Source organism: Ictalurus punctatus, chromosome 28, assembly GCF_001660625.3.
Source record: "Ictalurus punctatus breed USDA103 chromosome 28, Coco_2.0, whole genome shotgun sequence".
Lineage (NCBI taxonomy): Eukaryota > Metazoa > Chordata > Actinopteri > Siluriformes > Ictaluridae > Ictalurus > Ictalurus punctatus.
The window spans coordinates 17918061-17942535 of NC_030443.2; the positions used below are offsets into that span (position 1 = coordinate 17918061).

General features: G+C 38.2%; 1 protein-coding gene across 2 annotated transcripts in view; it reads right to left on the reverse strand.

Annotated features, from left to right (window-relative positions):
• The window catches only part of LOC108260352 (astrotactin-2), a 345742-nt gene that overhangs the window by 117419 nt on the left and 203848 nt on the right, over nt 1-24475 (reverse strand). The window lies entirely within an intron of this gene.

Below are 24475 nucleotides of genomic sequence, written 5' to 3' on the forward strand. Positions count from 1 at the left end.
TGGATTTTTTGCACAATATTAATTTTATTTAATTAACCATTTAATTGATTATTTCTCTATTTGAGGCGGGAACAAAAATCCCTGTTGTGTTTTTTTTTCCCTTATTATAGGGCTGGAGAACTCGAGTTCGGTCTTAGACTTGAGTTCGGTCTTGAGATGTTTTCTGTATAGACTTGGACTTGTCTCGTTCTTGGGCGTCAGTTTTGCTACAGTAAATATGCTCTCGTCCTCGTTGTCTTTTCTTTATGCACGCGCAATGTCTGACCGAGTTTTGGATGGTTTTCCATCTCAATCTCGCCGTCATTTGGACTCGATTTTGACTTCAGGCTCGATCTTGTTTAGTCCTGGTGTTGGACTTAGAGCTGGTCTTGACGACAGCCCCACCTTCCTTAAGTGGAATTTATTACATGGATTTTCCATCCAGTCTGATGTATGAAACCAGTTCGGATTTCATATGACACCAGTCTCAGTATTCCGTGCTTAACTAATTAAATAGCTCAAAAATACGCATTCCCGACAGCAAAACGTGTACTCGGTCCCCGGTGTGACGGATCTCACGACAGGGATCCCAGTCCTAATCTGCCTATTGAGCTCTGAGCATTATTATGTTCAACAACTGATCTGAATTTGTTGAAAAAGACTAGCATTAGCAATTAACCCACAATTGGGAGTGTTCGCGTTCGCATGTTTCTTCTAAATGAGAAATGAAAAGACCAAATACTATTTACACAATTAGCTGTAACAGTGAGAGAAATAATGAATGCGGAGCAGTGTTTTTCCCTGAGAGCTAGCTTTGATATCTTAATTGGTGCAAGGTTGCAGCTAATTTGTACGAGAGGCGATAAGTCAAATCGGGCAGATATGTGAAATTTCCCAGTAGACTGTTTTCAGCCTTGAAACCTCACAAACTATGCAGAATATGTTTCATTCTTCGTCTTCTTCTTCTTCAAAAAAGTTCAAGGTGAGATAGGGTAGAAAAGAAAGGCTTTTAACGCCATAATAAGATTGATTCTCCTCTGAAGCAGGACAGCCTAGTTTTCTCCAGCTTGCACACCTCCAGCTTTGAGACAAACGCGTGTAGATATTTAATTTACCGCTCTGCTCTACAGCGAGACTTCAAAGCGAATGCAAGCAGCCTGCCAAGCCCATTTACGTCCAAGCCTTCTCTGTTCATTACACAGAGAAGAAGCACCAAAGCATATTGACTTTTTTTGAAGAATTTCCTTTCTGTTCGTCAGGATTTGGATGAGCAACAGAGAGAAATAAGGCATAACTTTTCAAAAGTTATTGGAGTTCCAAAGACTCCGACGTTTATTAGCCGATGAAAGAAGTCTAAATTTAATTTGATTGATGTGTAGAGAGGTTATTTCAATCGGAAAGACTCTCAAGTGTTAGCAAAAAGGGAAAGGCTTTAGGTAAAGGTTAGATATACTATAATGACATATATATATATATATATATATATATATATATATATATATATATATATATATATATATATATAATATCCTACTATAATTCGTGAAGAAATTAAATAAAAAGCTACCAGTTATATTATACCGAATGATATTGAATAATGCATGAAAAGCTTTTGAGACGCTTATGAAGGAAAGCAAGAAAGACAGACAGGAAGAAAGAAGAACCTAAATAAATTAAGTAATGAATGTTGCTTTCTTTTACAACTTCGAGACATTTTTCTTAATTTATTGAATTTTTTTTTTTTTTACCTTTTTGGAAAATTAAAAGAAACGAAATGTAAAAGTGTCGTAAACCAGCACTAGTCGACCGTCAGGTTAAGCAGACCGAGGCGGATGCAAATGCAGATAAACTTCGATAAAAAGAAACGATAAACGCAAACGCGAGAGATACCCGGACCGTGGACTAAGCGAACGAGGCATAGAGATGAACTTAAACTAGGCAAGAGAAAAAAAAGCAAAGAAAGACAAACGCAAGACAGTGTGCGTAGTGTAATACCTGACTTAAATACCCGTGCAAAATAACCGAAAGTTCTTAGTGAAACAAGTGCGAAAGTTTACGTGGCGCGCTCCCGTGGTGTGTGATGGCTGCTGGGATATGTGTGTGTATATGTGTGTGTGTGTGTGTGTGTGTGTGTATAAAACAACGTGGGAACTTGCTGTTTATCCATTTCCTGCGCGGCGTAAAGTAAAAGTATGTTGTCACAAATGATATATCCATCGAGCCTAGACTAAGATTCATGAACACGTGCTCACACCCACTCCTCCTTCACGCTCCGTTTACTTCCTCCGGAGGTGGCAGCGATTCCCGCTACGCCTCCCCGTCCCTCCCGACCTTTAGACGTCATCTCCACTTAACTACAGTCTGCGGGAAAGCGAGAGCTCAAAGTTAATGAAGGAACAACGTAGCGCCGCAGCGAGACACATCCGGCCGAGCGAGCCTCCTACAGCTCCGAGTGGGGGAAAAAACGCTCGGTTTCCTTTCTTTTTTTTCTTTCTTTCTGGGATTCAGTATGGAGGAGGAAACTTCCTACGTTAAACACGATACGCACAAAACCAGACGCGGCACGCTGACCTTTCTCTTTCCGGAGAGCGGTGAAGTGTCCTGCAGCATGAAAGTGCTTCGTGACGAGCGCTACTTCTGTGCAGAAGAAAAGGGACCTCTCTTTTCTCTCTCTCTTTTTTTTTTTTTCTTCCTTTCTTATTTATTTATTTATTTCAGTTCAATTTTTTTCTCGGGCTTGATATTTTTTTCTCCTCTCCCTACTCTCCTTCTCTTAGGGGTGGCTTTGACAGTCCACAAAAATAAGTCACTTTGAATGGTTTTAGTACAGTGGAAGGGGACGGCACAAAAGAGGAACGTTTTCCATTGTTTTGTGAAGAAATTTCCCAGAAAAATCGCCCAGGCATTACAGTGAAATGCCAGTTAAAGGACCTCACTCTGTCCGGCAGAAGCACTCCGAGTGTGTCCTAGCTTTATGACAGATTCTGAAATTTTGTGATCTTTCTGGAACGTAACAAACGCCCAAACCCGGATAAAATCTGATCAAATAGAATTAATTATCGTAGATATCCGAGGTATTCTAGATATCATTAGCTGTCTATCGTTGTTAACTATAAACAACAGAATCTCGGATTTTTTGAACGACTCTGTTGCGTAGGAAACAATACTTCCCTACCTTACTCAAAACTTCCAGAAAGTTCCACAGGGCGTCCAGGTCGAGATCGATTATGAACTCGAGTCATTCTAGGTGAGGATGAGGAACTGTAGGAAATACCTAAACACGTAAAAATCTGCCGTAACTTCTGCTGATGTTTGCTGGGGGATATGAGGAATGGAACATTTCAGAACATGCTGTTATAGGAAAATAATCATCATTAGGGTCGTACCGGTCATTATTGTTCTCTACTCACAAATATCCAATATATCTCATCATCTATTCATCTCAAGATGAACAGCATAGAACACTGAAGTACTGAAGGCTATGGTTTTATCTTCTACCCTCTAAACGACCCTAAAATATTCCTCATTTGAGAAAATTTTACATCTTGGACTTGGATTAAAGAGAGCCAGAGCATGAGACAGACTCGTTTTGTTTGTTAGCGTCTGATTCATCCGAGCAAACAGATCAAATGCGATGTGAGAGAATCCAAATCCCCAAACTCAATCTCCCTGATGCATGTCCAACCACGAAGCCGGGTCTCTGTTATGATAATAATACGAGAATAATCTTTGTTTATCGAGATTTTTCACTTCCAGCCCAAGGAAAGTACACAGAAAAGAAGAAACGATGACAGATGACAAATATGATTAATAAAATGAAATCTACTCCACTTAATACAAATCATAAAAGAATAAAATAAAAATAATTTAAAGATCCAATAACTACATCCCAGGCTGAAACTAGAGAGTTCATCGGGATCTTATATCCGGCTATAAAAGCTATAAAAGACCGATTACGTGATATATTTTTTTGAACACTATATTAGAGTTCCGTGACGATAAAAAGAAAAAGAAAAAAAACGTCTTCTAACCAACTGAGGACGAAATGAGTCGAGTAAATTTTGCACTCCGCCAAATGAAAAAGAGAACAACATAGCTTTAGTTTATAGGGGTGTAATAGCTAGTCACGTGATCGCATTCTTTCATGGAGGGACGGGAATCATCTACACTTAGCCCGATAGCTCTGGATTGCGATGACTAACATGCGTTATACGCGTTACGTGCATTATTACGATGGCCGGAAAAAAAAAAAGAAGCCGGGCATTTTAGCCGTCTTTGGAGCTCTATTTCTGCTACGGAGCTCATTATGTTTCAGTCGATCGTTTTCAAAGTCCCCAGTTCAGACACACTGTTAATTTCATCAAGATTCTCGGGAGAATTTATAAATCTATTTATTTAACTCGTATTTCGGAGATCAAACTGAAAGACGCGAGGAGCAATAAGTAGGAATACACAAAGTAAATTCCCCGTCAACTCGGAATTCCTACTCGGAGACTCTCCTTAACTCAAAGTTCAGCAACTGATGCCAAACCGCACTTGGTTTCAGATCAATCAAAATATACATCGCTCAACACGGTTAGCTGGCTAGCATGCTGCTAGGAAACGCTGATGTCGTTTGAATAAACAGAGGTGGAAAATTATATCGTTCCGAGTTCCGACTTCCTGCTTCCGAGGCAAGTCGAATGCAGCAAAACGATTTAAAGTGTATAACTTTTTTAATACGAGGCTTTAATAGTACTCTCGATGCACACTAAAGGTGAATACTTAAGTGTAAAAACTTTTAAAATCCTAAGTTGTTGCATTGGACGTCTCCTAGGCAACAGATTTAATACTGAAAAACGTGCTACAATTGATATCCGAGAGACACAAATGATCAAACGGGGAAAAGGTCAGTAAACGGCACTCAGTTAACAGACTTAATGAGCACTCAGACAATCACAAATCTCCGTAATGAGACGCAAACAGAGTCGGATAATAAAAGACGACTCTCCTTAAAACCCCGTCTGACCCACATATCTCACTCTGTTACCTAAAAAACCTTTTCCCATTTATTTTTACTGTAAATAAGTACGCCGTTGAACGCTCTATCAGGCCACTTTATTAGGACCTCGTGCGCTTGTGCGAACGGCCAATCGTGTGGCAGCAACGCAACGCGTAAAATCCTGCAGATGCAGGCCAAGAGCTCCGGTTTATATTCAGAGAGAATGACGGTTAAAGTCACCGAGATCACATTTTGACCTGAATGATTTTACACATTGCGATGCTGCGAAACGATTGGCCGAATAGATAATTGCATGTTCCGCATACGTATAGGTGTTACTAATAAAGTGGTTGATGAGTGTAGTTAATGAATGATATGTTAATTATTCATTAATAATGACTGCGATTGACTCGTGGCTCAGATCAGAAACTGCCAGGACTTCGATGTGACGCTTCTTTAGGTTCGACATCGTACGTACGACCTTTTCTACTTGAAAACATAAAATGTTTCCTAGACATTTAAATATAACAATAACAGCTATAATATTAATCTACTCATTCATGTTATTCTTGTTGTTGAGCTTTATATCTAAATAAGTAATTGGGGCGGTTGTGTTTCTGTATTTGTTTCCTTTTAGGACGTGGGTGACTATGAACCCTTTGCACGTGCGCTGATAATTGACGCTGCTTTAGCGTAAATCGCACCACTCTTTCCCCCACTTTTCACTGAGTGCCACGACTTTAAAAATGCTTCAGATGTTCAGTAAGTGGGAAGTAATGACAGCTTTCAGGAAATTAAAACGTTCGAATGTTTTGCAGTCGAACACCTGACATCGATCATGAGATGTTTAGAAAGTGTGCTTTAAAAAAAAAAAAAAAGATAAAAATAAATAAAAAAAATAAACAATGAAATGATTATTTAACTAATTAACTTATATTATTATATTATATTACTGCGTACCATATTTTTTAAATTGTAAATACAAATTCTATTCAAGAAAAAAAAAAAATAAGGCAGCTGTCAAGGCAAATAGTGAAACATGGCAACCTCTGGACCTGTAAATTCTTCAGATGCTCAGACCGATATACAAGGGGAAAAAAAAAAATCTTCCCAAGTGAAAAGAAAAAAAAAAGAAGAAAAAAAATTAGAAAAATACAAAAAAAAAAGAAGGAGAAGAGAGAAAAAAATAAATATATATGACTGTTATGCAAAATAAAAAAGGTCAAGTAAAACTGTACTTTTTATGATTACATCATAAGCCACATTCCAGTTTTGTCTATGAATTTAGACTAGGCAACACACACATACACCTCATCATCATCATCATCATCATCATCATCATCATCATCGTCATCATCATCATCATCATCGTCATCATCGTCATCATCGTCAGCAGCAGCACCACACTGCTGCAAGGTTATTGACTATCCGCACACGGCCCGTTGCCAGATCCTCCTGCAGCTCCACATTTATATTTCATTCTCCTTTCGTCGAGACTCGTCCGATTGAATGGCAGCGCTCGCTTATGTAAGTCAACTTCTTTGAATCGTATCTATTCAGATCCTCCTACGCGGTGACCCGGAGCAGCATCGACGCCACCCACACAAATGCTCATGGAGAGTGTTGATCAACTCGAGTGCTATTAACTGATCTCCACTCTACAACAGCGGGAGAACGAAGGCCCGAAGACACTGGTCAATGTATAGGCAAGAAAGAGACGCGGCTTTAAAAATAGAACACAGCACTTTTATTTATTTATAAGTACTGTATATAAATAAAGATGTATCGAGCTCGTGAAGTTCACTTTGGGAACATGGAGAGGAAAGAGAAAAAATTCCTTTACAGAAAAAAAAATAAAAAACAAAAAAAACTATTGTACTGAACTTCTTTTTAGGAATTACATGCTTTGAAATGCATTATATATAAAGATGTAATAAATAAACAATAATTAAATGCAATAAATAAATACAATATGTATATATTCATACAATATTATATGTTCATTTTATATCATTGATAGAGTACATAAATATAACAGTATATATTTCATATATGATATATAATACGTTAAATAATAAATATGTTACCGAACTGGCAGATGGGCTGACTTTTACTCTAAACAAATAATGAATAATCGATAATAAATAATTATCAATAAAGTAATAATAAGTGTTTATAATTTACATTATACATATATAAAAACGAAATTTTATCCAAAGTTTAATATTACACACTTTATATTCATTTAAAAATGGTTTCTGAATTGGGAGGCCAAGCACTGAAGGTGCGTAGGCACCCTATTGTTTTTATTCTGCCTTCCTTCTTATTCTTATTCTTCTTCGACTGGCTAGGACATCTATGGCAGCCCACAGAACCATCTTGTTAAAAGTTGTGAAATTTGGCATACAGATCGGGCATGGTCTAGGAAACATTCTGACCAAATTTGGGCCAAGTGCTGCCAATGCTCTAGCGCCACCATCAGGTCAAACAAAAGCGTACCTAATTTGGAAGTATGTTTACGGTCATAACTTTTGAACCGTGTGTCCAAAATTTAAAAACCTTCTCTGGGTTCACTGGGTCGAGTTCAGTGCATCCTACGACGTCAATTTCTGCCTAATTATATTTTCTGCCATCTTGGATTTTGTCCAAAACTTTTTTTTTTTTGCTCCTCCTCCTACACATTTTGTCAAATCACCACCAAATTTGACACACATCATCAGAATAAGCCTCACAAACATTGTCCAAAGACTTTTGAATAGGACCCAGACCGGAGGCTATGCAACTAATTTTGTGCCAGCGCCGCCTACTGGTCAAAAGTTACAATAACACGTCAAAAATGCTTCGATCTAACGCATTTTTGCTATAACTCCTCCAAATTCTGTCCAATCTTCATCAAATCTGTCTCAAATCATCGATCTACACTGAACAAAGCTTTAATGGATATTATGATCATTAAATATTAGCGTCTATTAAGGATGAAAAGTATTAAACACATTTGCTTTTATTCTTTCAGAAACAATTTCATTACCGGAGCTGAGCCTCAGAACAGCGAAGCTACAAAATATAAAGAAACATATAAATATTTGGGAACATGCTGTCTTATTAGTAAGAAACAAACGAGGATAAAGCCAAAGTGCTTAGCGCTTCACTGTTAGCGCTTCACTGTTAGCGCTGGCTGTAAATATGATGAGCGTGTTTGATACTACACTGTTTTGTTTGCTTCAATCCATTCCCTCTGTGTAGAAATATAGCAATAGGTAGCCAACTGCTTTGTGCTTAATTACTCTACAAATGACCTTTTTTTTTGCTGCTTTCACACACAGCCCCAGGGAGGAAAACGTTGCACAGGATGTTGGCGAGCAGCTAACGGCTTCGCTGACAATAAAAGAACTTCCCAAATGGATATTGCGCCGCCATCAATCTTGCAGCCTGTTTTTATTCTGTGAACTTGGGACACAACAAATCCATATTTGAAGGAGGCTCCATGAAAGCCATCACCGGAGACTGGAACAACCCGCAGGAAAGCACAGAGAACGCGTCGATATTTGCAAAAGATTGCGACGTCTGCGAGAAGGACGAACTCTCGGTTATTTAAGGGCTTTTTTTTTTTTTTCCCCTTCTTTTCCCCGGGACTAGAGGGCTGCAGATATGAAGCTCACGTCTACACTTTCACTTCTGAAGCGCTACGCTGAAAACCTGCAGCATATTAAATTAGAAATAATAAACACAGTGTGTTTGGGGAAACTCAGGCCTCGGACTGGGAAAAAAAAAAAAAAAAAAAAAAAACTGACATAAATAGCTTTAAATACTAAAACAATCAATTCAAATTTATTCAGAAGTAAAGTTTTGACGGAAAACTCTTCACGGTTTAATAACTCCAGAGACGCTAGGTCGAAGAAGCTTCTCATTTGTAGATTATATCAGATCCATCATGCACAATGGTTTAAAAAGTTAAACAGATTCAAAAAGGGTTTATTTTTATTTATTTTTTTTGACGTTTCTCTATGAATTTATAATGCGTTATAAATAGCATACATACACAGTAGCTTACACAAAACCTTATTCTTACTCTACAGCACTTGACATAAGCCTGTATGAGTGTTTAAGATTACATTATACTTTATAACACAGTCTACAGCATGAATATGATACGATTCCATCATCTCAGGCTACATAATGCATTATAACATTTGTTCATAAGAACACCGGAGACGGGAACGCTTTGACATAATCCCTGGTGCAGTACCTGTCCTCGTGTCCATTATAACCTACACAGTTAGTGTCTCAGATTGTGCGCGGCTGTGTTTATTACAGTTCATAACACAGGAATAGAGTGTTATACCAGCCAGGTCATTCTTATAAACCGTTCTTCTGATGCATTTTTCAACCTGAAATGATACAGACATTATGAAACGCTAACATTTTCTAGGAAGGTCAATATCCATAATAAACTATGAACAGTTATAAGGCATTATACACACTTATGTATGATAATTATTCATGAAAACGCATCACCCTTTATATAGTGATCTTTATTACACACTACGAAGCTTTAATATATAATATGCATTATATATGTAGCGTCATAGCGTGTCATATCAGCAAGCCCGCCGTGCGTAGCGTGTTCCGAGAAGACGTAACGGCGATATAACGCTCTATAATAACGTGGCGATGTAAAGCACTACTTACGTACATCATGTTAAGGATTCATAATCGTGAGGTCATGACGCATTGCTATCATCGTTCGTGGAAACGCCTAGCACGTTTATGAGCGGTTTAAGTAGCGCTCATAATCCAAAGCGTTATACGTAGTGTCCATAACATGTTGTGTCGCCGACTCAGACGTGATGTGACGGCGATACGATGCGTTATAAGCACTCCTTCACGCGTATTCCTTTTAACGGTTGTTCACGGCATTATATACGACGCGACAGACTGTAATGCCGTTTCATAAATATTTATCGTGACGTGTATATATAACGCCTTACGAATGCATTATAACATGTGAATGTATGCATGGGTCATTATACATACCGTATGGCCTTAAGAGAAAGTCTTAATTATGACTAATTACATCGTCAGTGAGCATTTATACAGCGTTATGTTAGATATAACAGGTTATAGTGCAGTTGTAGTGCATTACGAATGCAGGATGAATAGCTAGTGCTGTAAATCAAATAAATGATGACGTAGCAGATGTACTTGGGTTTTTCAGTGACGGCGCGTTTGGAGGTGATTTTATTTATTTATTAATTTTTGCTGAAGTCTTGCTATTTCTGCTGAGAATTTCTCTTCAGGTCAATTGAAACATGCGATATTTTCTTTTCTTTTTCTGACTTATATATATATATATATATATATATATATATATATATATATATATATATATATATATATATAAATATATACAAATGTACTCATTTGTGAACCATTTGTAATGAGCCTTTTGTATGTGTCCTAGATTTCTCTTCAGCTCTTCAGTGTGTGTGTGTGTGTGTGTGTGTGTGTGTGTGTGTTTAAGTGCCTGGCTTCGGTTCATTATAATATATTCTGCCAGAAATGTGGACATCTGCCACTACTTTAAAGCATTTCAGCATCTTTTATTTTTTTTAAAAATGAGTGTATCATCTTAAACACAAATAATATAAACCATCAGTGGCGGTGTTATGTCACAAAAGGGTGAAAGTGTCGATATCCGACGTTGATGTAACACCATGCGTAATGAACAGGAAGTATGGTCAAATTGTGCACAAGCGATTCGGTACAAGTTATTCGTGGTAAGCAGAAAAAGAAAAAAAAAATCAACCACAAATCAGGACACGACTGACTGATTGTCCTTGTCGGAAGAAGACTAATGACCTAGCGTGCTCTCAAAAAGCCCAGCTAAGCAAGTCTTGCAAATGAGAAACACTAATCATGATGTATTCCTCCAATTGTGTCACTGGGTGGGACGTTACCTCGGAGTATGAGATGTTCACATCTTAATAAGATTTATGTGTTTATGTAAGGAAATGTAAGACATGCACTGATGATTAGGCACATTTTCGGAAGCGCATTTTAAAAGGATATGAGCACTCTGCTCCTGGAGGTGTATAACATGCATAAAAAAAAAATTAAAGAAAACATTCAGCAGCAGGATATTCAGAGAAAAAAAAATAAAATAAAATAACGGGTATTTAAATATCCAATAACCCAGAGCTAAGCTAAGAAGACGTGCGTGGCTAACTGAAATGATAGCTGTGGAAATAAACCCGTGAGCTAAGCTAAAGAATGCCGTGGTGGTAAACAAGAACGCTGGAGCTAACCATGTGAGCTAAGCTAACGGGCCTGTGGTGCTAAAACTAGAAAACCAGAACTACAGCCAAAGCTAGTGTTAATCAAACAAGCTAAGCTAACAAATACGTCGTGATCGTGTTATCTCGCAGCTGATTGGTCAGAAAGTGCTGTCGTTTCTATAGTAACATTAACGTGGACTTGGATAACCTAGTGAAAACAAACAAACAAACCAAAACCAAACAATACAATCCCTCATAGACATTGTAACGGTTTAAATGAGTATAATGGGAATTGTATTAGTTTCAAAGGAGACTGTAAGGATACCTGTGGGTCTCTACTGGTAATTTGTTGCCTTCTATTGGTGGCACGTTATGTCTAGTGGATACCATTAAGGACCAGTCATGGTAATGGTTTTAATAGTTCACTGATGGATTGTAATGGTAGTTGTATTGAAAATCATTATTGATTTTTTTTTTTTTTTTTTTTTTTTTTTCAGCAGGGTGGTGGAACTTTGCATACTCTAAGCTTAAAACACTTCGGAATGTGCAGTTCTATGAATAATTGGTAGCATTTCAATGTTGAATATTTTCCTATAAGAGCATGAGGCAAAATTTGCTGGAATATTTCCAAATTACTTTTAGACACACACACACACACACACACACACACACACACACACACACACACACACACACACACAAAAAAAAACTTCTAAAATGATGTGAAGACATTCTTTGGATCTAGTGTCTCCATATGGAACGTGGATAATTCCCCCAACGTTGATTGTAAAAGCATGGCGCAGGGGTCTCTCGGTGCACTCACAGAAATGAATTACTACTTAAACTTGAAATATAATTGAGTTATCAGAACGTGCGCTCTGCATTAACAAGGACAAGTTATAAAAACACACCACTTGCCCTCGCTGCCTCTCAATGGAAATATTACAGCTTTAACAAGCTACTATTCATTCCACTTCCTTTGGATTCTCCGTATTCTCCAGTGGTCTCCTTTAAAGGTCGCGGTGTTTATTAATTCATTCATATTTCCGCTGAATTGTTCAGCATTCAGGGGTTTTTTTTTTCTTCAGACTTTTGGTTCCGTCTTGGTGAAAACGATCTACAGCGATGTGGTTCACGGAATGGTGAATATGAACTATTTCAGTGTGTGTGTGTGTGTGTTTATTAGACTTTAGACATAATTTAGACTTTATCAGAATTCATACAAAGTACTTAAAAGCAATTGTTACCAACTTACAAAGAATTACAAGCACAGTTATAATCATTTATGGTTATGCACTTTATAGAAAGTGTCGCCCGTTATTTATTTATTTATTTATTTATTTATCTATTTATTTATTTATTAATTATCACTTTGGGACTTATATCAAGTACAAACGTCTCAATGTCTAGATCTTTCCGCATATCTATACACCAAACCGCTTTCGGGTATCCTCCTCAGTGGGTCGTGAAAGAAAATCAACACAAAGATGTCTACTTCGTGACCATCTAGAGTTTTCTAGCCTTCTCTCCGTCATTTCTAACAACCACGAGTTCCTTATCAAGGACACGATTGCGTTGGTCCGATCCCCGCGGCGATGGAAGGAAGACATTCTCCATCTAGCACTGCAACGCGGCGTGGCGCAGTACATGGATTCGCGCTGTAATACAAATATACATCCTTGTATTTCTATTTAATAGTTTTCTTTGCTTCCTGCTAACACAACGAATACAAATCTATTCAGCGGAACGTACGGGTTCGGCAGAGTGCTTTATGAAATTACCGCGTGTGATTTCTTATCCTTCGCAATCCATCAGGTACCACTTGAAAGGGGGATTTTGGAAATGGGGGCAGGATGGCGAAATGGAATTAGAGCAATCGATCCCTCTGTATTTTCGTTGGTTGGTTGCCAGCCAGGCAATTACTTCTCCATCATAATTTGTAGCTGCTTTTGTTCAGACAAGGCTCCATTTCAGAAATATAATACCGTCTATGTAAGTGCGTTTAACACAGAAAAGGCAATCAGGCTGTCAGCTTTGAGGAGCTCTGTTAATGATATATGATAGGGCAAATGCGTCTTAGATCAGAATGATCTAAGACATTTGACGACGACGATTGTTTTAGATTTAATAAAGCTGGTTTGTTTGCGGTTCGTTAAGCGTACGTCGTCGGGATGATCACACCTTCGACGCTTTGTACGAAAGCTTGAGGTATGGTTACCGTCATCAATAACACTGGGGTCTGGAATCATTTAGAACACTTACAAAGAACGACGTCCGGGTGAAAGTCTCCGAACATAGAATCGTCACGGATGCGGACCAAGCGGGACGCGAACAAGTTTATCGCCAAATCGTAAACTCGTCAGTGAATTGGGAAAGATGTTGGAGCTTACGTTTAGCTTTCTGAGTTTGTGTACGTTTAGACAGAAGGAGATTCGCTAAAGTGAACCTCGATTGACCGTCATCAAATTGTTTCACTGATTTATCGACTGTTTACTTCATTCGCTAGGATACAATTGCGTACGTACATTGGTAGTGTAACAATGGTAAAGCTAGTGAAAAAGCCAGCAGTGTGTGTAGGACCTGTTCCTCATCCGGACACGCGAGCTTACATATATTTACATACGGTACATATAAAATACTATAAAGTCACAGACACTGATTTTTCCCAATGCTAGCTAGCAAGTTTGTTGGTGATGAATGTACTCAATAGCGATTGCAGCGGAAGATTTAAACGAATGCGCGAGCTAGCAAAGTGTGAAAAACATTGCTAGCTATTTAATTAATCCAGAATATACCAGTAATAGACAGAGGAATTAATACTAAACTCTATAAAAGGAGGAAGAGTTAGTATGTATCTATAGTAGATGTTCTCTGCACTGGCTGAGCTGTATTACTAGAATTGCTGAGCTCAGAGAGTGTGTAGTCAGTCATTTTGAGCTCTCTGTGAGCGTTGCCTTTTATGGAGTTTTCTGGGCGTCGTTGAATGTAAATCAGCCGTGCCATGAACACGCTTAGTACTACAGTTGATTGACAGCATATGCACATGACTACATAAACATTTACAGAAAAATATGTACATCGGGCCCTGAGTGAAAACAGCGTTGTCCCAATTATCAAATAAGCTGCATACGACATTGTTAATACATAACCGGTGCGCATTTTTGCCGACTAGTTACATACCTTGCTGTGGACCCACACACACACACACACAGCTGAAAATATGTGCGTCTTCCCCTAAGATCCCTGTCAACTCCCAGCTCCCTTTGCCATAAAGTGAATAAAGGCGGCATTACTCATATGTCTGCCTCTACACCTGTCATGTCCAACATTCGCCGGTCCCATTTCACACTTCAGGCACCTCACATAAAGCAGCAGCTCTCTGATGCCCTCCCAAACCTCCACAACACCATAAATTTCACTATTTTCTCCTCCCCGGTGACCTTTTCCTCATTCCGTGGGCACCCGCTAGAGTAACGCAAAGCTTTTTGGGTCTCAGCCCGAGCTCGCCAGGCGACACAAAACACTGACAAATGACTCAGGAACTTGGCGAGAAAACAGAAGGGAGGAACGTAGATCCAGGTAGGTTGCGCAATGCAAACTATTCATAATCACAGATGGTTGTACTAAAAAAAGACGGAGACATACGAATGTGCATAAACTATACAATATGTGTGCGTGTGTGTGTGTGTGTGTGTGTGTGTGTTGGGCGGGAGGGTGGTGAAACATTTTTCATGCTGATTAATGAAAACCTGACATATTTAGTCTGACATATTTAGTCACCTAATTAACCGACAAACATCCTACGGCAATATAAACTTTCGACTATTCCTATAGTTCCACATACTGTATACGTGTAAAAATTAAAAAAAATTATAATAAAATTCGGTATCAATGTGTCCAAAGTTCAGCCATCTTTACCCTTGGGCTTATGGAAAGATGACAGAGACTAATAGCTTTTGCAATCCATTATCTCACTCAGCCAGTCCCTTATCAGAGCTGAATTATAAATCCAAAATGAGGCAGAGAACCCCCCGTGCACCCAAATGCCATCTTATCAGAGCCGTAGTCACCCAGTGCTAATCTGTATTACCTCTCAGTAATTAGTGTCCATGCAAAATCCTGCACTGGCACAAAGCAGTCATGCAGAATAAAGTTGGATGCAGGAAGTGACATTAATCTGCGATTATTAATTTCCCATTTTACATACGTTCTCTTTTTCTTCCTGCTTCTTGGAACGATAAATCACCTCGGTCGGAAGGCGCCGTCGAGCTTGAGCATGATTACCAAACTTATAATTGGTCAGAGTTGCTGTGAAGTTGATGGATGTGACCGTGGGCTTGCTTCACAAACAGGCTGAGCATCATCATGCATTCCGGCTGTGGACGGGCTTCGCTCTGCCCTACAGCCTTTAATTGAGATATCTAACATTAATGACGACTGAGACCAAAGCAAAAACATTACTCGTTTCCTGTGGGAAATGTGTGACGTGACAGGAGGTGGCTCCGTATTAAATACAGATGATGGAAAGGTTTGCTGTATGGATTTTTGTGACATTGAGCAGCCCGAGCAGGTTGAGCGGATGATTCATCAAACCAGCAGGGCTGTCACGCTCCCCCAGAACTTATTGGCACTACCATATTGATAGAACAATGGGCTTTGAACACAGTTGGAGACGCCTGGAAAGCCATCGATTGGACTGGGTTTATGGGGTGATTTCAGTTGGGGAGGTTTGTTGAGATTCAGTTTAGCTAAACATTGGCCTGGCGCCACTCCCGGGGTAGTGGACTAACCACAGAGGTAATAACCTGTGCAATCTGAACACGTCTGAACAAACATGAGCTCGGACTGTGTGCATCACCTCGAGCTGCCGAAAACCGACTCAAGACACTGAGTAAAAATAAAGGTCATTTTATAACAGGCAGATTGATTGATGTACAGGTGTGAAATTTGCATCATACAGTAATGGTTTAATAAAATAAACATAATAGAAGAGATATAATAGAATAATTATGTTACATATATCCATCCATCCATCCATCCATCCATCCATTCATCATATATACACTGATGTCTGTCCATCCATCCAATATACACTGATGTTTGTCCATCCATTGATCTGCCCAAAAAACATCGTCTGTCCATCCATCCATCCATCCATTATACACTGACATATGTTCATTCACCTATCCATCAAATATATGGTGATGACTGTCCATCCATCGAACCATCTATCCATCCATCCATCCATCCATCCAATATATACCACTGACTGGCCATCTGTCTACCCAATATACTCCAGTGCCTGTTCATCCATCCATCCATCCATCATACATTGATAATTGTCCACCATTCATCCGTCCATCCATCTATCCATCCAATATACACTGATGTTTGTCCATCCATTGATCTGTCCAAGAAACATTGTCTGTCCATCCATCCATCCATCCATCCATCCATTATACACTGACGTATCTCCTTCCATCTATCCATCCATCTAGTATACACTGACATATGTCCGTTCACCTATCCATCAAATATATGGTGATGACTGTCCATCCATCCATCTATCCATCCATCCATCCATCCAGAATATACCGCTGACTGGCCATCTGTCCACCCAATATACCCCAATGCCTGTTCATCCATCTATCCACCCAATATACCCCAATGCCTGTTCATCCATCTATCCACCCAATATACCCCAATGCCTGTTCATCCATCTATCCACCCAATATACCCCAATGCCTGTTCATCCATCTATCCACCCAATATACCCCAATGCCTGTTCATCCATCTATCCACCCAATATACCCCAATGCCTGTTCATCCATCCATCCATCCATCCATCCATCCATCCATCCATCCATCCATCCATCCATCCATCCATCCATCCATCCATCCATCCAGCCATCTAATATACACATGGATGCACAGATTTATTGCTGGAGGTATGCTGGAGGTATGTATAGTCTGAAAATGAGCATGTATCTATTGTCAATAAATTGCTAAATCCAAATACAATATTTGTCTCAGGCGGTTGTGTTCAGAAATGGCAATTTAATTTAAAAACAAAAGTCAATATTTATATAGAAATGTTCTCTATATTGAATCGCGCTGCACAGCTGCTTAAGTTGAAATTCTTTTCGATCCATTCTGTTTACTAAAATATTATCACACCTCCAAACTTTTTCAGCAGGTTTAGCAATCGTGTCTAAACCAATTCGGTTAAAGGCACGCGTTTCATTTTAAGCCTAAAAAAGATCGATGCATAGAAAATGCAGGCTGATAAAGCAGGTTTGAACAACAAACAAATTAAACACAAAATGCAGTTAGGTTGCGGGTGAAATTCGGCGTCCTTATCTCAGCAGCAGGTTTAAGTAGAAATAGTCATAACGCTAGCACAAAGTCAAAACCCTACCTGCATGTGTAGCTTGCTCCGTATGGGAGTATTGATCAGACCACCGTACTTCACAGAGATCCGGAATGAACAGAGACAGCAAACGCTCACACAGATCTGACATTTCACCCAGGACATGTCTGAACTGCTAAAAACGCTGTATCTGAACCGCATTCTCTTCAAATCCATCTACTGAGTGTCAGATATAGTAAGACTTGCTTTCTTTTGTCCAGACAGGGACCCAGAGATCTAACGAGATCTCTACAGCTGATAAATATTTCATAATCTTATGGATACACCGAATATCAAACAAAACAAATCCGTGAACAAGCGAGACTTCTTTGTAGATTCAGCTTCAGCTTACGCCTTCACGCCACTAATGTTCATTTTAATTTTGTATTGTTCTGGAGATGTTTCTGTGAACAGCCCAATCGATTAACTTCTGTCTTTTAAATGCCAAGGCTTTAGCAGGGTGATTAAATGGAGTAGAAATGAACAAAGTTTAGCAGGTGTAGAAGTATAAATGGTTTAATGAACACCTCAATGTTTAGCCTTTAAGACGTGGATTTGTCCCCCTTAGTGAGGAGAATTGTTATCTGAGTAAGATTTAATTATCAGTGTCTCGTTAGTCACGGGCGCAAATGAAAGACCAAGCAACTATGGCTTTACTCGTGTTGAAGCATATCACAGCAACCGCTTTTTTCCATTATGCATCCGATCCATCTACAGTAAAGTCCATCCATCCATTATACATTCATGCCTATCCATCCATCCATCCATCCAACCATCCATCTTATATAGACATATTAAATCTAATATACACTCACATATATCCATCAATCCATTATACATTTATGTCTATCCATCCATCCATTCATCTATACATACATACATATTATATCTAATATACACTCATATATATCCATCCATCCATTATACATTCATGCCTATCCATCCATCCATCCAACCATCCATCCATCTTATATAGACATATTATATCTAATATACACTCACATATATCCATCCATCCATTATACATTTATGTCTATCCATCCCTCCATCCATCCATCCATCCATTCATCTATACATACATACATATTATATCTAATATACACTCATATATATCCATCCATCCAACCATCCATCCATCTATTGTACATTTATGTCCATCCATCCATCCATCCATCCATCCACCCATCCATCTATACATACATACATATTATATCTAATATACACTCATATATATCCATCCATCCAACCATCCATCCATCTATTGTACATTTATGTCCATCCATCCATCCATCCATCCATCCACCCATCCATCTATACATACATACATATTATATCTAATATACACTCATATATATCCATCCATCCATCCATCCATTATACATTTATGTCTATCCATCCATCCATCCATCTTTACATGCATACATATTATATCTAATATACACTCATATCCATCCATCCATACATACATACATATTATATCTAATATACACTCATATATAACCATCCATCCATCCATCCATCCATTATACATTTATGCCTACCCATCCACCCATCTGTCCACTAATGCATCCATCCATCCATCTTATATAAACATATTATATCTAATATACACTAATATAGGAATTACCATCTATACACACATCTATGCATTATACACTGATATATGGCCATTCATCCATCTGTCAATCCATCCATCCATCCATCCATTCATCTATCTATCTATCCATTATACACTGATATGTACATCTATCCATCCATCCATCATACATCTATGCCTATCCATCCATTCATTTTATATAGACACATTATATCTTATATACACTAATATATGTATTTCCATCCGTCCAACCATCCATCCATCTACACATTATACACTGATATATGTCCATCCGTCCATCCATTCATTCATTATTCATTCTTTCTTTAACATTTTTTACACAGGTCATCCTTCAGGTCATGCAGATGGTCAGCGTTTTAGATTGACAGATATGGTTTATATCTTTCTAACAGAAGTGCATCTGTGTGCATGTATTCTGTGTGAGCACGTCCACGTGTATATCTGTTTTTAAATCAGCATGCCTACTCCAGTAAGCAGCCTCTGCCTTATGAGTCTTCCTCATGCATATTATTAGCATAATTAAAAGTCTTCATCATTTATTGAGCGCTGTGATCTGACAGACATTTCCCGTGTTGCACAGCATTAATTATTACCCAAATACATTAAACTGATTTAATGTGTTCCTCTGAAACCACTATTCCAACGTGTCTCTCCGTCATTAATGTTCTTGCATTAGTTATTTTGTTCCTACGATGATGTTACTAATTACACCTAATAAATCATTCACCACGTCAGCTTTCTGAGGACCAAGAGCAGATACGCAGCAGAGTTTGAGTGCGCTCACACCAGGAACATTTTACTAATGATAAATACCATTAGTGTTAATTCCACTGTATTAAAGAGTGGGGAACAGGCAATAAAATGTGAAATAGGGAGATAAATATTCACAGGAGGGAAAAAATCTAATTACACTGTTCTTCCTGGGAGAAAATGGAAGTAATCTTAAATGACTCAATCTGCTGATCGTTTGTGTTCATTCTGAATCGCGTCCCATAAATCGGGGCCTGATTTCTCTGTGATTAAACATCGGCACACATTGCACACTCAAACACAAATCATTACGAAAATCTACAGTTTTCCAGGTAGACCTTACTGGTCTTTTGATTATACACTGATATATGGCCATTGATCCATCCGTCCATCCATACGTCCATCCATCTATCCATTATACACTGATATATGGCCATTGATCCATCTGTCCATCCATCCATCTATCCATTATACACTGATCTGCACATCCATCCATCCATCCATTCATCCATCTATCCATTATACACTGATATATGGCCATTGATCCATCTGTCCATCCATCCATCCGTCCATCTATCCATTATACACTGATATGTGGCCATTGATCCATCTATCCATCCTACCATCCATCTATCCATTAGACACTGATATATGGCCATTGATACATCTGTCCATCCATCCATCCATCCATCTATCCATTATACACTGATATGAATGTACATCCATCCATCCATCCATCCAACCATTATACACTAATATGTACATCCATCCATCAATCTATCCATCCAACCAACCATCTAACCATCCATTATACACTGATATGTACATCCATCCATCCATCCATCCAACCATCCATTATACACTGATATGTACATCCATCTATCCATCCATTTTATACTGGTATGTAAATCCATCCATTCATCATACATTTATGCCTATCCATCCATTTATTTTATATAGACATATTATATCTTATATACACTTATATATGTTCTCCCATCCATCCATCCAACCATCCATTATACACTGATATGCACATCCATCCATCCATCCAACCATCCATCCATCATACATTTATACATATCCATCTTTTCATTTTATATAGACATATTATATCTTATATACACTTATATATGTTCTACCATCCGTCCATCCAGCCATCCATCCATTATACACTGATATATGTCCATCCGTCCATCCATTCATTTATTATTCATTCTTTCTTTGACATTTTTTTTACACATCCATGAAGCTGTTTTTTTCTTTAATTTTTCCATTAAAAAATGCCGCCTTTTTTTTTCTTTCCCCGTCACAGTGGAGCGTTTTTTATTCCCTACACAGTATTTTATCAACACTAACAATTTTTATTATTTAAATATGGACACCGTACTTTTGTGTCCATTTATAGCTGATAATGCAGAGAATGTCTGCGAAACTAGTTCATGTTATTACTTATTACTATTATTATTATTAGTAGTAGTATGTTATAGCAGCTATAAAAAAAAAAGTCCTTCCATCACCAGCGTCATTTTTCCTCTCTTTTGCAGATAATACAAAAATTGTGTACCTTATCATCATCTTAGAGAGAAACTGCAAATTGTAAACTCCTGTATTCTGAATGGTATAAAGCACCGACACTGGAGACTCCTTCCATAGATGTTAAATAACAGCACCTTCTGACCGATCAGATTTGAGAAATCAACAGCGCTGTGGCATAAACGAATACATTTCCAATTCACTGTTCGTGTGAAGCGTATGAAACGAATGAATGAACAGTTATTAATCTCTAAGCAAACTCGTAAACTAGTGAATTACTTACTTTTGGCCAGGACTGTATTACTGCAACTTAAATTACCCCTGATAATGGACTCGCATCTCTTTAGTATATAATTCCTCAGCTGACAGGCTTTTAAGCTCAGATTTACAACCCGATAAATGGATATATAAAATAAACCATGCGCAGGGTGTGATTTAATATCTCCGATAAGTCTGAGCACTCGTGATCGAACCGCATCAGTGTTAATGCTGACACTGTAAAGGCACCGAACATTCCAGTAAAACTGCTCACTTCAAAAATAATAACAATAAAAAGCTACTTTTACTGCAGGGTGTTGGTGTAAACGGCAGCAACGGAGCTGATCATTTAACATTTAAGAAATGAAGAGGTGGGAGGCAGTGACACCGAGAACACTTCGCCTTCAGGAACTGCGTAGGTTAAACGCTTTTTACCGGCAGAGAAAAAATAATAGTCCGTTTTTTTTGTTGTTGTTGTTGTTGTTTTTTTTTTTTTTTTAAAGCTGTGTTTTTTTTTTTTTCTTTTCCCCACAATGAACTGCAAGGAAACTAGGCTGTATTAAAAAATAAATAAATGTTGAATTCTGATTGGTCAGAAGGTGTTTAAATCTTTCCGTGAGAGCGACGGTTGGAAATCGCAGGTGTTAAAATGAATGCTCTTGTTCGTATATTCTGTAGTAACAATTTAAACAAGGCTGGTGAAGGAATGCCTGTTTACAGCTGCTGTAATGTAAGTGCGCAAAGGGACTAATTTGCTTTAAAGACATTCCACAACATTAAATATAGCTCTAAATAAAAAAAAAAAAATAAAAAAAAAAGTAAAAAAAAAAAAGAAAAGTAAAACGGTCTCTTTAATAAATTTAAAAAAGGCAAATTGCTATCATGTAAGAGAAATAAAACACTTCAGGGTGGTAGCAGTAACTAATGATGTGCATATCAGTGTATAATGGATGGTTGGATGGTTGGATGGATGGATGGATGCATGGATGGATGCATGGATGGATGGATGGATGGATGGATGGATGGATGGATGCATGGATGGATGGATGGATGGATGGATGCATGGATGGATGGATGGATGGATGGATGGATGGATGTGCATATCAATGTATAATGGATGAGTGGATGGATGGATGGATGGATGATGTGCATATCAGTGTATAATGGATGGATGGATGGATGGATAGATGGATGGTTGGATGGATAGATGGATGGATGGATGGATGGATGGATGGATGATGTGCAAATCAGTGTATAATGGATAGATGGATGGATGGATGGATGGATGGATGATGTGCAAATCAGTGTATAATGGATAGATGCATGGATGGATGTATGGTTGAATGGATAGATGGATGGATGGATGTACATATCAATGTATAATGGATGGTTGGATGGATGGATGGATGGATGATGTGCATATCAGTGTATAATGGATAGATGCATGGATGGATGTATGGTTGAATGGATAGATGGATGGATGGATGTACATATCAATGTATAATGGATGGTTGGATGGATGGATGGATGGATGATGTGCATATCAGTGTATAATGGATAGATGGGTGGATGGATGTATGGTTGGATGGATAGATGGATGGATGGATGTACATATCAATGTATAATGGATGGTTGGATGGATGGATGGATGGATGGATGATGTGCATATCAGTGTATAATGGATAGATGGATGGATGGATGGATGGATGATGTACATATCAGTGTATAATGGATGGTTGGATGGATAGATGGATGGATGGATGGTTGGATGTGCATATCATCACACTATCCCATCGTTGATTATTTTCCTAAAACATCATGTTTGAAATGAAACAAAAATTCACACCCATTTTGGCACTTCTGGCTTAAAACTGGAAAACTGCATGCATGACTTTCCTTTTTAACCATTCGCTTTAAGACGTGATATATTTGTGTGTTCTATATTCTCTCTATTAGCCTGTTCGTAAATAAATCTAAGATTACTAAGCCTACTTCTAGACGTATCCAGTAATTTAACATTAAACATAAAACATTTTATCCTATTGACAAATAATTTGGCTTACTTTTTAATCATTATGATCTGCCCGTGAAATAAGAGAACAAGAGCACAAAATTGGCGAATATGTCTGGAAATAGGCTTAACGGTCTTATTTCCGTTGTCCAGTATTATAACCTCATAATGAGAAATATTCGATAACTTCTTCCTTCTATTCAACACAAGTTCACTTGCTAAGATAGAATTAAAGGCTATCGAATAAGGATATTTAAATATATTACACGGAACAAATTAAATGTTATTACAGAATCTGAGAGAATGCAAAATCTATTAAAAAAAAAAAAAAAAGACACGGGTTGCAGTTATAAAGGCAAAGAAATGAGTTATGTTATTGACTAAACATTAAACATATCGTTGCTATGAATCGTACTTCTTTAAAAATCACACCACCTTTATCTTGTCTTGATTTTGCCTTGATCGGACTTGATCACATGTCTTGGCTGAGAGGTGAATGAGTAACAGACGGAAAATCGGTTCCGCTATGTAATTTGCCATCACAGTATGAACCAGGCGTCGTATTCCACTTTAAGTCAAATTGAAAAACAGATTGTTTCGACCCAAACAGAACATTAAGTATTAACCGTCTTGGTTTAGGTGTCTGAGATACCCAATC